Source organism: Mustela nivalis (assembly GCF_964662115.1).
Source record: "Mustela nivalis genome assembly, chromosome: 3".
NCBI classification, from domain to species: Eukaryota; Metazoa; Chordata; class Mammalia; order Carnivora; family Mustelidae; genus Mustela; species Mustela nivalis.
Window position 1 is genome coordinate 67,082,655 of NC_139022.1, and position 17,925 is coordinate 67,100,579.

The window sequence follows — 17,925 nt, forward strand, 5'->3', positions numbered from 1 at the left end:
AAGATATTCCATTGCTATGGCCCAAAATCACCCCCCTAGTTATCTACCCAAGAGAAAGTGTCACATTTAAACACTTCAGGAGGCAGGTAGAAGGTCTGTGTTAATAAATTTAACAGCTTACACTTGAATCATGCTTCTTAGGTATCAGGCACAGTTCCAAATCCCTTCTGTGCTTTTACTCTATTATGCACATAACCTACCTATCCCACAGAAAATGTACTGCATTTTACAGATGAGTAAACTGAGGCACAGCAGTTTATAACTTGCAACAGTTGCCTAGCTTGGTGGACCCACAAACACAAGCAATCTAGTTCTGAGTCTATTAACCACTATGCTGTATGGGTCACAGAAGTACTGTATGGAAGAACAAAAGAGTGGAAATCATCCAAGAATCCACCAAGAAAGGGAGGAACAAACAGGCAACAATACATTCACGCAGTGCAGAAGAGCAGAGCCATTAAGATCCATAAGCCAGAGCACACCCAGGTGCTTGCATACATTTCCAAAACCTAATGTAGGAAGAACAGGCAAGGTGCAAGGTGATTTGTACTGTATGATACCTAAAGCCATATTTATGATTTATTTCTAATAGCGGAAAAAGGTAAAGCAATCTTAGCCCATATTAATGAAATAAAAGAATCAAGAGCAAAAAAAAAAAAGGAGACTTTTTTCCCTTTGTGGTTAAGAATCTTGAATAATGTGCTGGTTCCAGGAATCGCAAGATTGATAACTAGACTGGATTTTGAAGTAAGCAGCCAGAATGATGAAGGATTTTGCGGTGGTTTACAGTGTGCATGCAAAGTCTTTCAAATGAGTGAACAGGTCTGCTTATGTGCGAGAAAGGACAATGTTCTCCATCATCCCCTGCTCCCCACAAGCTTCTCATCAAATGTGTGGGTATGCATATAGGATAGGGCTTATCTTTTTGACTTATCTTCACACAAAACATTCATAAATACTATAAAAACTCCGCTTAACTTTATATATGTTATATAGGGTTTTCGTAAATACACAGAAGGATGTTAAATCCCAAGTTGTGCACAAAAAATAGTCACAGAAAACTATATAATAGTAGAAAAATATGGCTACTATTACACAAACAGAAAAGGTTAACAAATGACCCCCCCCCCCACATTTTGATTGTTTTTATTTTGTAAAGTCTTAGAAGATAGGTCTACCAAGGAGTCTCCCCCTCCACAACATAGACGATCGACAACAAAAAAAGTACTCTCTTTAAGAATGCACTTACTTAGGAGAAGATTTCAGCACTGAAAAGCAATAATCTGTACAAGGTGTGGGTATGTGGGTATTAAGCTCTTTTTCCACACTACCCCAATGAACCTTGTCTTCATCATGAGCAATGGGGGCCTGTGAAGAGCCCACCATGCTGATATCAGTTCATTGAAACCATCAGTCTCCACAGATCACGATTACAGTCTGTAGAAAAGCAGTCAATCTAAAACAAAGATCTCTGCTGAGAAAAGACTGTTCCAAGAAAGACAGACCTTTGAAAGATAAAGAAGTTAAAATGAGTGATGACACACATGGCTAAAATGCTAATTTTCATGGAAACGTAATGGACATTTAAGTGGGGGCATATTAAATGTTAATTACTCTTAATCTTAGCTGTTGAAAAAAATGCTTTAGGTTTGGGTGTGGCAACTCCTTTTGAAAAACTTGTTGGCACTCCAGTGTAGACCTTGCTATGATTTCTTTCCAACATTGGACACACCTTGTTCAAAAGACAAATGACTCATAAGGGGCCACAATCCAAAATGTGATATTCAGCATTTAACTTGCTAATGGTACCCCAGAAGTAGCCACAGCTCCTGCTATGAGAAAAATAGCAGACAGGGGATTAAAACTGATGGCTTCTCTATTTCGCTAAAATCAGTTGTGCAAGAATAGTAAAAATACAGTTTAAAGAGTGTCAGATAAGGTAATGAGGAGAAAGGCCACAGGCGGGTTGTGAAAGTGTGCCAACGTCAATACACGTTACTCAATATTTGCACTACTTAACAAAAATAAGCCAAGCATGGGTGAAAATGGCTAGATGAGAAAGGAGAAAACACACCTGAAATAAGTGTAACATTGTGTGTCAACTACACTTCAATGAAAGAAAGAAAGAGAGAAAGAAAGAAAGAAAGAAAACACAAAGGACCTAATGTAAGACTTGACAAAGCAAATTTGTACTACAACGATTAAAAACACCAAGTATGACACTTGGTATCCAGTATCAAACACCTTATGCATTATCAATGAAAAAAGGCCAATGAAGACTTATTTCTTCCTCCAAAGCCTATAAGCATATTAATGTTTTAACATCGTATCAATTGTTTTACAGAATTTTTTATTTTAAATAATGGCACCAGCCATAAAACGTTGCTATTATATATTCGGCTCACTTATTCATTCTTTCAATACAATTTTGTGAGTTCTATGATGTGGTGTCCTAATGATGGACTCCTTTTTGTTCTTATGAGCTCACAGTGGAGTAATGGGCAGAATCTTACATAAATATATCTGATTAACAATAAAATTATGCTATCCTAGAGTTATATGGGGATCAGTTTTATCTTAAAGTTCACTTTTATTCCGAGAATAAGAAAACTATTTTATTGCTATGCAGTTCTACTAGGATAAAAGTGATTCAACAGATCTCATGTACATTGAACTTTAATAATGTAATGACCCTTTCATGTACATAAAATTTTAACAGAACCCCAAGGAGAAGACAATATTCAAAATGGTGAAATTTCAGGAACAAAAATCAATCATGAATACCTTTTAGTTGTTTTGCTTTTATAACCTGCCTCAAGTCAGAGTGTGTAGGCAAATGGCCATTTTACACCTGTATCTAAGGTCAACCTTGTGTTTGGTCTTTTTCCACATAAATGAAAAAAATTACTATTTCTAGAATGCTGAATTTTTAAAGATCGTGGTACAAAATCTTACTGTGAGTTACACAAGTAAAGGAAGTTAAGTGTTGACTAGTTAATATTGTTAAATACTTATGTTAAACCATATAAAAGGATGACAGATGGAATATGGGGTAGAGTTGAATTACTACAACTCCACATTAGATTTTAGTTCATAGGTTTCCACTTTCAATATGAAATGAGTTATTATTAAAAGTCTCACCCAAATTCTATTCCCCATCTAATATTTACTGGCCTTCCATTAAAAACAAACAAAACTGGGGCACCTGGGTGGCTCAGTGAGTTAGGCCTCTGCCTTTGGCTCAGGTCATGATCTCAGGGTCCTGGGATCAAGTCCCGCATCAGGCTCTCTGCTCAGCGGGGAGCCTGCTTCCTCCCCATCTCTCTCTGCCTGCCTCTCTGCCTACTTGTGATCTGTCAAATAAATAAATAAAACCTTAAAAAAAAAAGAACAAACAAAATCTAAACCTTAATTAATTCATTTAATAAATATGCATTCAGTGTTTTTTACTGGCTCAGTACCGTTCTAGGTGATGAGTATTCAGTAGTGATGAAAGCAGCCAAGGTTCTCATCCTCCTCCAACCACAACATGTCAGGTACTGTAAAGGAGAGGAATAAGGAACAGGGAGAATATTGTGTGCTGAGGCTGAGGAAGGTCTGAATAAAGTAAATGATGAGGAATGTCTCCCTAAGTACACAACACTTAACCTGATCCCTGATACGAGTAAAGGGATCTGCGATGTGAGGAGCCAAGGACCAGGAAACAGTCTTCCGGGAAGAGGCCACTGTACCCACAAAGGCTCTAAGACAGAAGACCATCAGGGAACCAAGGGAAAGTCACTATGTCTGGACCATAGTGAGTAAGGGGCTGTGGGCTGGGAGCGGAGGCCGACTGATGAGGCCTACCACGTTGGTCATGTGCTGTTATAGAAGCCACCCTAAGATGTGTGAACTGAATTTAAAGAGGAGTGGGAAGTCATTAAAGGATTTCAACAGAGGACATGCATGACATTTTAAAAAGATGACGCTAGGGACACCTGGGTGGCTCAGTCAGTTAAGCGTCTACCTTCAGGGCAGGTCATGATTTCAGTGTCCTAGGATTGAAGTGAACATTGGGCTCCCTGCTCAGAGGGGAGCTGGCTTCTCCCTCTGCCTGCTGCTCCTGCTGCTTATGCTCTCTTTCTCTCTGATAAATAAATAAATAAAATCTTAAAAAAAAAAAAAAAAAGATTACACTAGTTCCTAAATAAAGAGAATAAGTTGAAAGCAAGCTAAAGGTGAAGCAGGGAGACAAATTAGAAGCTAATTTCAGCAGATCACAAAAGGCACAGGGTGGGCTAGAAAAAAAGGCAGTGATGGATTTGTAAAAAAAAGTATATGAAGCCATGGTGTAATCTGGAGGTAGGATCAACAGAACTTGCTGATCGGTTGGATACTGTGCATAATGTGCAGGAAGGAACGAATAATGCTGAAGAAACTCTGAGAAAAATGGCCCCAATTGTTGAGATATGGAAAAAATGTGGAAGGAATTGGTTCTGAGAAAGTATTTAACATTTTGTTTGGACATGTTAAGTTGGAGATACCTACGAAACGTCCAAGAGGAGAAATGAGGGGCAACAAAGTATGAGAGCAGAGCTTCAAAGAGTGGTTTGTAGTGAAGATAGAAATTTGCAAGTAATGAAGCAAACAAATGGTACTTAAAACTATGGCTAATGATGAGATCACTGATGGAGAATGGGGAGTAGTATGTCTACAATTTCTGCATGCAGCAAAATTTCCTGGGGCAATTTTGATTCAGTAGGTTAAGGGTGGGGACTTTGATTCTGCATTTTTATTAAAAACTCTAGGTGGGTCTTATCCTAGTACCATTCTGTTAAATATCTGTTATAGAAACAGAAAGTGAGTCCAGTAGATAACTAAGACACTCTAGCAATTGGTATCTGGCCAGAAGAAGAGTTTGAGGAACTGAAGCCATGGACCAACTATGAGAGAGTGACCCATGCAATCCTTACTATCTTCAAAGGGAAACTGAAAGGCATCTGTCTTTTAGGTACTACTAGCAAGACTCTGGCCAGAGTTCCCTTGAGGAAGCTCCTATAAAACAGTGCCAAGAACAGGCCTCCAGAACAATAGGTTGGCTCAAGTGCTCAATGAATTTGTGCTTTGTCATTGTAAAAAGAAAACACAGACAGTATCAGCAACCGGATTGCCAATACCTTCTAAGTATGACTACTGCGATCCTAAAATCAGGACAGGGGATCATGGGATTGGTACTGGCCATGTTGGAGTTAATGAGCCCTTGGCCAACCCATTTCAATGTTACCAAGGGCAGGGAATAAGTAACACCACTATCTTTTCTTCTTTACTTTTCTGTAGCATGCAACTAGCCTAAAGATCCTAGTATTTATTAATTCCTGAAAACAACAGGTTAAGACAAGTAGGCCCAGGCAAATTATGAGGCAGATTCATTTCTATTTCTCAATTTATATTCTGTTAGCCCAATCCCACCCTAGCAGTCCACATTTCCACATTTCTCTGTTTGGAACTGTCACAACTGTATTGTTACCTGTGTCTAACAAACCAACTTCATAACTCTTCCTTTTATCACTTCTCAAAGCTCATTGCATTTCATGTAGGGTTGTGTAATAACAAGTTGATCGTACAATTTTTATATGTTGATGAGTTTGCTATCACCCACAAATTTGCATCTTAACAGGACATTTGTGGATACAAACTTTAATTTGAAGGAATTGAGCTAGAGTTGGAATATTCCTATATCATTACAGAGGAGATATACTAAGTATGGAAATAATTTTAATAATCCTTAATCAACATCACACAGATTGCTATCTATTTCACCTGTAAAGTCTCCATGGTTCAAGAATTCTTTGAGTTAATAGCCTTAGAGCAAGCAACCATTTAAAAGTGAAGTCAAGAGATCATAAATTACTTCATAAAGTTGATTTCATGTTGTGGAAATAGCTGAAAGAAATTTTTTAAAAAATATTTGAATTAGTTAATTAATTAATTAGCGGCATGCAAGTGGTGGGGGGAGGAGCAAAGAGAGGGAGAGAGAGAATCTCCAGTAGACTCCACAGTGAGTGGAGCCCAAGATCATGACCTGAGTTGAAATCAAGAGTTAGATACTCAACTGACTGAGCCACCCAGGTGCCCCTTGAAAGAGATCTTGAACAACAAATATATCTATGAGTCTGCCTTGTAAAAAATCTATACAAAACCAAAGATTTTCTTTACTAAAAAAATAAAGTGGGAGGGCGCCTGGGTGGCTCAGTGGGTTAAGCCGCTGCCTTCGACTCAGGTCATGATCTCAGGGTCCTGGGATCGAGTCCCGCATCGGGCTCTCTGCTGAGTAGAGAGCCTGCTTTCCTCTCTCTCTCTCTCTCTCTGCCTGTCTCTCTGTCTACTTGTGCTCTCTGTCAAATAAATAAATAAAATCTTTAAAAAAAATAAAAATAAAAAAAAAATAAAGTGGGAAACAGTCAGTAAATAACGAGTTACAAATCAAAGAACATTACGTACAAGGCAATCAACACAAATGTGTAGAGGAACCAGATATAAAAGAACATGGGACCAGGAGGTCCACAACGAACATTCAAATTCAGTTTCTGGAAAACACTGTGAGACTACACATATCACATCTATGAGCCCACTACATTCCTAGGACCTCAGTATCCCTGCATTAAATTCCCCACTCCACTGTACAACAGAAATTAAAGTAGGACTAAGATGCTCTAATTGCAAGGGAAATGAAAGAAATATCTAGTAGGATTTTGAACTATTCTGGATTTCTCATGACTGAAGGGTTTACCAGAACATAGAACTTTCAGTGCTAATACCAGGACAGTCAAAAGGCTTGCTCTGTGCTTTGGGGCTACAGGAAGAAAATAATGATAATGTGGGGTCTACTTTCCACAAAACGTTGAAACTGGTAGCTTGGTTTGAAAAAAATGGTCAGGTAGCACATCAGAAGGCAGAGTAATCACCAAGATATTCTTCAAACAGACTGATAAGGCAATCAACTATCAAAAGGCACCCAGTATATGTGTCACTGACATTATCTTTTCACTATCTCACACAAAAACAACACTGTGAACGTGTATTAGCAGCTCTGGAAGAGATCATGTTATGAAACAAAAAGAATCAGAGGCAACGAAATGCCCGGTAATGTCGAAACCAACATCCTGAAGTCAAATGAGATCATTGTTCTGTAATTTAAAAACAGGATAATTTCATAAGACATGTAGAAAGGAATGATGAAAGGAATTGGACTAGTTGTCTAGGGTAGTGGCCCTCAAATGGGGGTGATTCTGACCCCCCGGAAGCACATGATTACACCTGAGGACACCCCTCAGTGTAACAACTAGGGAAATGGGTGCTACTGGCATTGAGTGAGTAAGGGCCAAGGATTGTGCGAAACATCCTACTTACAGAACAGTCTCTCACAACAAATTTTCTGTCCCAAAATGTCAATTGTGCTAAGATTAAGAAATCCTATGCATGGCTACAAAACTTATAAGAAAAAAAAAAAAAAGTACTTGGTTAATGTCAAAAAGGTTAAAGGGCATGAGAAGTACTTTTATTTTATGAGTATAATTCCTCAGTTGATGAGGGACAAAAACCAGAGAGAAGGAGAAAAGCAACGAGGAATAAGTAATGCTAGGGATGGTGAATGAAATAGGAGCCATGCAAGGAGAAGAAGGGGTCTCATGTACCACACCACAGCCGTTCAGTTCATTGTGACTCCCCACCCTGCAAATCAACACCAACAGAGCCCATCAATCTTCCCCCTCAAGAGTGTGCAGCGCTACTCTCACCTCTAAAACTCACCTCTTCATGTCACAGTTCTGTTAGTAAAAGCATGAAGTGCATGTGGGCACATCTGACAGTCACCAAATGCAGGGTAAAAATGACGGCCTTAAGGTGGGGAGTTAGGAAAAGTGGGTGTGAGAAGGTGAAATGCCAAAGAAGTAAAAAACACAAGAAGTGGCAGTTAGAAAGAGGTATATTCTGCACATATGCAAATAAATTCCAGCTGAGGGAGAAAGCTAGCATTATACCAATATTACTTCCAGTTAAAAATGGAAGCTGTAACCAGAAACCAGGTATCACAAGAGTGACAAGTTCTTAAAAGGATCATGATTGAAAATAAAAATGTTCCAAGTACTGAGTAAGAACCTGAAGATCAGCACATCAACATTAGATTTTATATCTACTGAAATAGTCGAAAAAGAGAAAAAAACAAGTAAGTGTTTAGGAATGAATCTATACTTGCTGCCTCTCCTGTACAGCATCCTCTCCAAGGCCTGAAAGACCGTGTATCTGTTCTAGAAGACAGAAGCAATACATGGTCTACCCTCTGGTTCCCAAAGATGAACATGTAATTTTTAGTATAATATCTCTATCACTAAAGATCTGTTTCGAGTTCAGCTGAAAATATTTTAGAAAGAATCACAATTCCTCACAATTGTATCTTTGGACAAACAAAATCAATTCAGAGATAACTGATGCTAACAGTTTTAGGCATAGACCCACTAAGATTATGTTCAAAGCCAAGCATAAGTTCAAGGTGGAGACAGATTTTTTTTTCCCCTCCTGAACTGCCATTTTGATGAAAATATGACTGTCAAAAACATCTACCTTAATTCAAAGATCTTGAGTTATTAATATCATAATATATAATAGGGTCACAGATATTTTTTGAAGTGAGGATTTTTTTTTGAAAGATTTTATTTATTTTATTTGACAGATAGAGATCACAAGCAGGCAGAGAGAGAGACAGAGAGAGGGAGGAGGAAGCAGGCTCCCTGCTGAGCAGAGAGCCTGATGCGGGGCTCGATCCCTGGACCCTGGGATCATGACCTGAGCCGAAGGCAGAGGCCTCAACCCACTGAGCCACCCAGGTGCCCCTGAAGTGAGGATTTTTAATTTAACATGATTTTGAGGATATTTATTGATGTAATTTTTGGAATTTTGGAAACATAATTTGATTCATGTTAAAAATCATTTATAAATATTAAATTATGTAATTTTTCATGGATTAAAAACATCTGTGTACTTTTGGATATTGTTGCTCATCTTCCATGAGACATATTATCAGTGTATCCTACTGAACACTGCATGATCCAGTAACTCCTTTACTGCATAATTACCCGAAGAAAACAAGAATACTAATTCCAAAAGATATATGCATCAGCATTATCTATAATAGGCAAGATATGGAAGCAACCCAAGGGTTCATAGATAGATGAATGGATCAAGAAGATGTGGTACACACATGTACACACGTGTGCACACGCACATGCATGTGCACACACACACAGAGGAATATTACTCAGCCATAAAAAAGAATGAGATCTTGCCATTTGCAACAACATGAATAGATCTAGAGGGTATAATGCTCAGTGAAGAAAGTTAGAGAAAGACAAATACCATATGATTTCAGTCATCTGGAATTTCAGAAACAAAACAAACAAACAAAGAAAAAAGAGACCAGAAAAGACTCCTAAATACAAAGAACAAATCTGGTGGTTGCCAGAAGGGAGGTCGCGGCGGGGGGGAGGGGATGGATGAAACAGATTAAAAGGATTAAGAGCACATTTATCATCATGAGCACTGAGTAATGTATAGAATTGTTGAAATCTTATATCGTAAACCCAAAGCTAATATAACACTGTATGTTAATTACACTTCAATAAGAGATTTTTTTCAAAGGTGCTCATTTTCTATATGTAAAACGCCAACACAGAGAGCAATTTATCATGTCTGAGCAGGTAAGCAGTGAGTGCATCCAAAGGCCTGTCTGGGCACAGGTGGAGCTTTCCCATCCAGAACAAGGCTTTCTTGAAAATTTTAAATGGAAAATAGTACAGAAAGGAGTTTTTAAAAGTTTATCATGAAAAAAATATATAGGTATATGTGTAGTAAAAAAAAACTCTGAAATTTAAGATTTAAGATGTAAATCTAGGCATGAGACCAGGGGTAAGTTTATTCGTCTCTATATTGTAGAATGGAGATTTAAAAAAAGGTACAATATGTGATTCTCAACAGAGTATTCAATAATGTTATTTCCTATCCAGCCCTCTAAAATGAGTGGGAATGACACACAAAGAAGCACTGGAGAGCTTTGTAAAATTGGTTTCAGAAATGAGAAAAATCTTTGTTTTAAAATAATTATACTTAGTCAAAATATCAAATTAAAATTAAAAAAGACTAAATTTTAAAATCTAGAAATAGCTATCTAGTGGAGGCAGACATATTAATGGAAAAGGTCACTGCTTTAAAACCTTTGAAGAAATCTGTAATTTTCTCCCATACATGAATTTTAGAACTTCTTCCAATGGCTTAATCCTTGGTAAAGGTTAGCTTATATTCAGAAGTGAAATATAAGTTTGCCCCACATTTTATTCTTTATACCTCTTTTTTCCAATCTCTACAATTTCCTAAATTTGTTTTCCACAATTTGCAGCAATACTATAAAAAAGCAAAGAAATCTTATAAATTCTGAGCATCACTCACACACCCAATCTTCATTCTTTACTGTGAACTACAGGCCAAAGTCCACCTCTCTTCAATTATCCAATGAGATGAATTTTATGGAAAAATACAAGATTAAAAAAAAAAACCTTTCTAAGACTTTTAATGAAGGTTTGTGATCAGACAAGTCTATTAATTGGTAGCACCTTTAATGAGTACTTAAATTATATTGTTAACAGCCCAATAATTAGACCCTTGGCCACATACACACACACACACACACACACACACACACACACACACACACGTGTAAAAGTAACAGGGGTATAACTTCCCACAACACTGGTTACAGGGCCTCTGGTCTTAGCTATTTTTTGTTCTTTCCCATTAACTTGATTAAGCCAGAAATAATGAGCAAATGTGAACCCTTCCTGGAGTGCATCATTTAATTTCTTTTCAAAAATTGCACAGGTGGAATCCAGCAGTGCACTAAGTAGAATCCAAGAAATACAAAATATTCCATCAATTATCAACAAAGGATGGGTACATACATGGGATATCCATACGTATATGCATATTTATATACATTTGTGGGTAGTTTCATGGAAAAAAGATTAAGACACATACATGGGTACAAGTCTTAGTCCTGCTTCATAGTTATGGTTTCTTGGGCAGATTTAATTATGCTCTGTGAGTCTCAGACTATAGAGCTATAAAATGAAGACATTAGTAATGGCCACTGATAGCACTACTGTGAAAATAAAACGAAGGGGCATATTTAAATCTCTGGATCACATCAGAAGCTCAAAGAGATTTGTTTTTCCTTATTTATTTATTTATTTATTTATTTATTTATTTATTTATTTATTCGTTTGGGAGAGGGAGTGGGGGAGGGGCAGAGAGAGAATCTTAAACAGGCTCTACACTCAGCACAGAGCCTGATGTGGGGCTCAATCTCATGACCCTGAGATCATGACCTGAGATGAAATCAAGAGTCAGATGTTCAACTCACTGAGCCAGCCAGGTGCCCCTCAAAGGGAATATTATTAACAATACTATTACCCCTCTAAGAATTATATAAATAAAATGAAAACAAACAAAAACTACCTAAAATGTCTCTAAAAATAATTGCTTAATTGAATTAAAATTAAATATATGCCACTTCCATTCGGGAAAATGAAGGGAAAAAATCAAATCAAAGAAGCACAATTTAAAAAAATTAAATTTCAAGAAACAAGGCTAAATCTTGTTTAGGTGTGGGAGAAAGGCCATTCTACCTTTGATGAGGGGAATCAGTGCTTCCATAATCAAAATAACTATAGGTCACACATTTTAAAAGTAAAAAAATTTTTTTTTCAAATTTTAACAAAATAACTATATTATTCTCATGTTATAACCTTACTTATTTCCCTAAAACGAAAATTGCTTTTTCTTTTCAAATCTCCTTTCAAATTTATAGCCAATTTTAACTGATACTTTTTGCTTTCAAAATATGCACAGATTGCTCTTCAAATGCATATGTTAAGTGGGTTCATTTATGAATATAAGGGTCTATCTTTTCTTTGGATCTCAAAACAATTTTTGGAATGACAGGGTGGGAATCTTAGGTTCTACTCCTAGAAGTGAGGCTGGAGTCCTAAACTTACTTTTGCTGGTGGATGCTTCCTTTCCTTCTGCAAATCTGCTTGCACAGTGAGAGAAAAGGAATTAAAATCTTGTTTCAAACATGGCTGAGTCTGTGACCTTTGTTCTACAACACCTTACCCAAGCCATTCTCCACTTAACAGCTGAAGTGGGCTTATCCTGGGGAAAGAATTACTCACATGCAGCTGGTCAATGGTTTCTTTTCCATTTGTCCCAGTTTGTCCACAGAAGATCTAACAAACAAATGTGGTTAGAGTCCTCACCCTCAAGTGAATTATAATCTATAAGTGGGAAAAAGTATAAATGTGCAACAAAAAATGGGTGACAACTCTACCACATTTATTAAGCTAATTCCAAACTCTTGTTTTCTCTTGTTTCATATACCTATACACTCAGCACTCCTTAGATTGTAATCTTCTGGAGGACATGATTATAACTACTTTGGGGTTTGCTGGCCAGATTATCTGTCTTATCTCACATAGAATTTATATGTAACTGTAAACACAAGAAGTATTTATTAAAAATATGTCTTTTGGGGGTGGCTGGTGGCTCAGTAGGTTAAAGCCTCTGCTTTCAGCTCAGGTCATGATCTCAGGGTCCTGGGATCGAGCTCCACATTGGGTTCTCTGCTCAGCAGAGAGCCTGCTTCCCTCCTCTCTCTCTCTGCCTGCCTCTCTGCCTACTTGTGATCTCTGTCTGTCAAATAAATAAATAAATCTTAAAAAAAAAAAAAGTATGTATTTGGCTTTTCATAACTACCCCCAAAGAAGTGTCAAGAAGGTACCCTTCAGAATGAGATCCTATTTAACATTTAGGACTAGACGTTCAGTAACTCTTGAAATTACTATGTCTTTAAAAGGTACACAAAACAGCATTCTAATAGAGTTCTAAACCGCTTACTTCAGACTTCCAATTCCATGTTAAACTCAAGTGGTAAACAATGTTTTCCTCAAGTTGCTTCCTCTCTCATGGCCACCACTGACGCAGACGTTAGCTGGAAGAGAGGCCTCCAAGGATTAGGCAGCCTGCATTATACGTAACTTGGCAGCCACTTGTAAACTCCAAAGAGAGTAAACCAAATATCAGTGACCGATTGTGAAGCTGAATTGCTTCCTCTTTTCTAGTTTCTCACAAAGCTGTTTGAATTCAGCTTCCCCTCTCCCTAACAGCAGCCACTTCTGACGGAAGTCTATTCTCTCAGACTTGCTTCTATTTAGGAGAAATTGCTTATATTGTTGTTCTCAGGCCTATTAATAACTTTAAAAAGAGGTACACATGCTGAATTTCAACGACACAAATATTTTCCTTTGGCATTTTCACTGTATTTCTCTATGTTCTGAATTCTATCTTTACCTTAAAAACATGAATTCAATAGTAGATTCACAAAACGTAATATTACAGAAAATATACACAGGATATATTTCCTACAGTTAAACATTGGAGCTACCACAACTTCACTGCTGTGTTTTTCTGAAATTAGTCCTTGGGGCTTATAAAAGGGATATAAAGTATAGTGTTGTATTAATATTTTTATACAAGTTTAAATATTGTAATATATATATAACTACATTAAATCATACTGATATGGACCTTTCACGTGGCTGCAGTAGATTGCATTTGAAGTATCATTGAAAAACAAACTTTATACTGGATTAGCTTTTTCCTGTTTCTTCCCTTGAACTAATAACAAAGAGCTCATTGGAGTTGTTTTGAGGAATTATTCTGTATGAAATAGCTTTTTATCTTAATGTGTAATAAGTGCTTCACTTTTAAAGAGGCATTACCTTGTGTATTATTAAAAGATTAAAAAAAAAAACCTTAAACCCTACAGAACCTGACACCTTACAGAAGAGAGACTTCTGATTTTTTTTGAGCAGTAGTATTGAACTAGATACAGTAGACTTTTCAGATTAGACTACTTAATATATTTCTAAGAAAAATGCTCATGAGACATGAAAATGTATCTGTGGTACCCAAATTCATATCTGTGAAAAACCTATAGAAAATTCTCATTCCAGGGCACCTGGGTGACTCAGTTAAGCATCTGCCTTTGGCTCAGGTCACGATCCCAGGGTCCTGGGATCAAGCCCTGAGTTGGAGGGAGGGGGCAGCCTGCTTCTCCGTTTCACTTTGCCTGCCGCTCCCCTTGTTTGTGCTCTATCTCTCTCTGTCAAATAAATACATAAAATCTTTAAAAAAGAAAAAAAAAAGAAATTCTCATTTCCTCAAATATTAGTTCTGCTCAGGTCTGGAGACTACTGCCCATCTTTTCCAAATGTGCCACGGAAGCAATTCTCCCTTCCTCGCCAGCAGCCCTTAACCAGCTGAACCATCCCTGAAGCCTTGCAAAATAAACAGAATATAGTCCAATAGAAATCAATCCCTTTTGTACCACAAATCCTACCAGACACGGCCCATTCTTCTGCCTCTACTAATGTCTGTATTTTAATTATATGTAGATTCCACTTGGTAAAGATTTCTTATCTTTCAAGACAGCTGAAGAATTCTCATCTCTGTAAGAGATTTTTCTGACCCCACCCCTCACCCTGGATAGAATTAATAACTCCCTTTTTTTCGTTTTTTTGTTCCCACTGTATCCTGTACAGGATGTGATCATATCCCTGTAACAGTCTACTGCATTCATTTATTTACATGTTTATTCCCTTCCTAGTAGACTATGAATAGCTTGAGGATATATCTTACTTATCTTTATGTCTGTAATTCCTAGCAAAAAACCTTATATATTACATATAACACCAAATATTTGTGGAATGGGAACAATGAATAGTAGTTATATACGAATACATAAATTTAAATTGCACTTCTACAAAAACTTCAGGAAAGATTCTCTTCTTTTCGTTAGAGAATAAATAGATTTTTCTGCTGCTCAGATTAAGACTCAAACAGGAGGAGACAGACAGACTTGCTTGCCCTCATCTGACTTATCAATAATCAAGCCTAACAAACACTTTCAAAAGAGTAGTCCCAAACTTAGAGTGAATGGTTGTTCAAGTGTGGACTTTTTGTCATTTTTCATGTGGTCTCTCAAGTATGTAATGAATGAACGGTAATGATGACCATGACCTGAGTTAAAACAGTGGCAATCCAACTCTTCTGACTTCCTGAGTTAATCTCTTAGATTCCTCTGGACTTTGTACCTCTGGGGAATAAAGAAACAATGTAAGCAATACCTACAAGCCTCTATTTATATAATTTAAGATGTTTATATTGTCCTACTAAAACAAATATTTATTGAACACTTCTCTACAGACTCAAGAAAACAAGGGAAATTAACTAACACTTTCACTTTTTATCTCAAGGTTTCCAAGGTATAAAACCACATTCCTTAGCCCAAAGACTTCAATTTTTTAAAATATGTTTTGGGGGAAGGAAAACGGTTTTATGATTACTATGTCTCATCAGCTCATTTGTTTTCAAAATACCAAGCATTATAAGAAATGTTTTCAGCTATGCATAGGTTAAAAGGCTTTGAGAGTGTGATACCCAGCAGAATAAACTCAGAAATGATCAGTGGTTTCATCATAATTGTAAACATTGTAAACATAGCAGGATTGTTCATTATGTCTAGACATATTGTAATATGTCAGAATATTTCATCTCAGCCCTAATTCCAACATACTATCAATATGACAACCTTGTTCCTTAGATCCTCATTTTAATAGCCCACATTATCTACCTTGGCACTATAGACATTTATGAGTTAATTATTTATTAAAATTAGCCATTACAGTTAGTTATTATCTATCCTGAGTATCTATACAGAATCTTTTGTTATGTTCAGTTAGCCAGCATATAGTACATCATAAGTTTGTGGTGTAGTGTTCAACGATTCATTCGTTGTATAACACCCAGTGCTCACTCAACCTAACACAAAATATTATTATTATGGAATACAGAGAGATCTTATTTAAGAAAACTCTTGTATTCTCAAATGGTGTTCTCTCATTTTTAACTCTGTTTCTCAATAAGAAGTTTAAAAAGCTGCTTTAAGCACCAAATCCCTGTCTTCGTACTTTTGTCCACAAGATTCAGAAACCTTCACATCTGCCATCCAAGTCACTTGCTGGAACATCTCCCTGAACTCAGGAAGCAAGTTTCCAGAAGTCTGCCTCTCACTTCTAACTCCCCATCAGCTGCCCCCACTCCCTTACCAATGCTGGGCCTCTGTGGTCAGCTGTTTCAGGCTTCTGAAGAAAGAACAGGCTGTCAGAGTAGCCAGGGTTTTCTTGAAGTTCCTAATCAGACATCAGAATGTGTTTTAACATGAAGAAAAATTACTAAGTACAATTAGGATCCATAATAACCAGATTAAGAGTTGAATAGAGTTGGGTGGCTGGCTTGGGTTCTTAACTTCTCATTACAACTATTTTTCTGGAAAAACTAATTCTGACTTGAGTACCCTTTAATTATAAACCAAGAGTTATAATGCACTTTGTCTGTAAGCTGTGTTGTAGACCCCACAACATTACACTTCTTTAGTGATATGAATAATCTTTTTAAATTCTGATTTTTCTTTAAGGAATCAAGCTCATTTTCATGAGAAAATGGTGCTAACTTAGTTTTAAATGGCTGAAGATTTTTTTTTTTTTTTTTTTTTTTAAGGAGCAAGCCTACAATTTCCTTGTACCTGATTGTTTTTCTCATTATTTTAACCAGTTCTTATTGAAAATCTAGTATGTGCCAAAAAACGTTTTTTGGGTGCTAGAAACACTGCAATGAATAAGACAGGCAATTCCTGACCCAATGGAATTTTTTTTTTAAAGATTTTATTTATTTATTTGACAGACAGAGATTACAAGTAGGCAGGGAGGCAGGCAGAGAGAGAGAGGGGGAAGCGGCTCCCCACTGAGCAGAGAGCCCGATGTGGGGCTCGATCCCAGGACCCTGAGATCATGACCTGAGCTGAAGGCAAAGGCTTTAACCCACTGAGTCACCCAGGTGCCCCCCCCAATCGAATTTCTATTCTAAGAGGTGAGAAGTAGGAAGTGAGGAAGGGGACAGAAGATAATAAATAAACAAGAGAACCCAGATACTGATTTATGATATAAAATAAACAGTGATGTGGTATTGTGGGGCAGGGGGCTGCTCAGGGAGGCTATTCTAAGGTGATAAAAGTATGAACTCAGTGTGAAGGATGGAAGGATAAATAAATTTATGAATAAGTAAACACTGGTGCAGAACTGTCCAGGCTTGGGGATTAACTGGAATCCAGAACCCAGGACAAGAAGGAGGTGGCATGTTTAAGGAACTGCCATTTGTTCACTGTGGCTGGTGCTGGGTCAGTGGGTGGAGACTGTAGGAGGTGAGCTCAGAGTAGGTAGGAATGATCCTCAAGTGTCTGCTGGACAAAGGTCAAAAGTTCCTCTTTTTATAGGAAGTCACTTAGGTGGGAGAATGACTTGGGTGGATTAAGTCTTTGAAAGGACTACTCTGGCTCCCGAAAAAAGAACAGATTGTAAACACGAGGGCCAGAGTAAAATCATGGGGAACAGTTTCAAGGCTACTGTAGAAGAGAGATAGTTTACAGGTACATAAAAACGATTGGGATAAACTCCAGAAGCAGCGAGATAAAATACACTTAATTCCCAAATATAGTTAACTCCATGCATATTTTTTAAAAGGGAAATCCACACTGAAAATTTTTTTTAATATAATGGAGAATATGAACTCAGTTTCACACTTTGATTTAACTTTAATTTCTGTATTCCTAAAGGGGCGAGGGCATAAAACCAACTGGAGTGGGGTTCAGAGGTGAGCTCTGGGGTGGTTATGGAATTTCTCCATTTCCACACCTACCCCCATAAGATCACTTACACATGCCATCTT

General features: G+C 37.3%; 1 protein-coding gene across 1 annotated transcript in view; it reads right to left on the minus strand.

Annotated features, from left to right (window-relative positions):
* Positions 1 to 17,925, minus strand: part of ADGRV1 (adhesion G protein-coupled receptor V1) — a 545,909-nt gene that overhangs the window by 256,856 nt on the left and 271,128 nt on the right. The window lies entirely within an intron of this gene.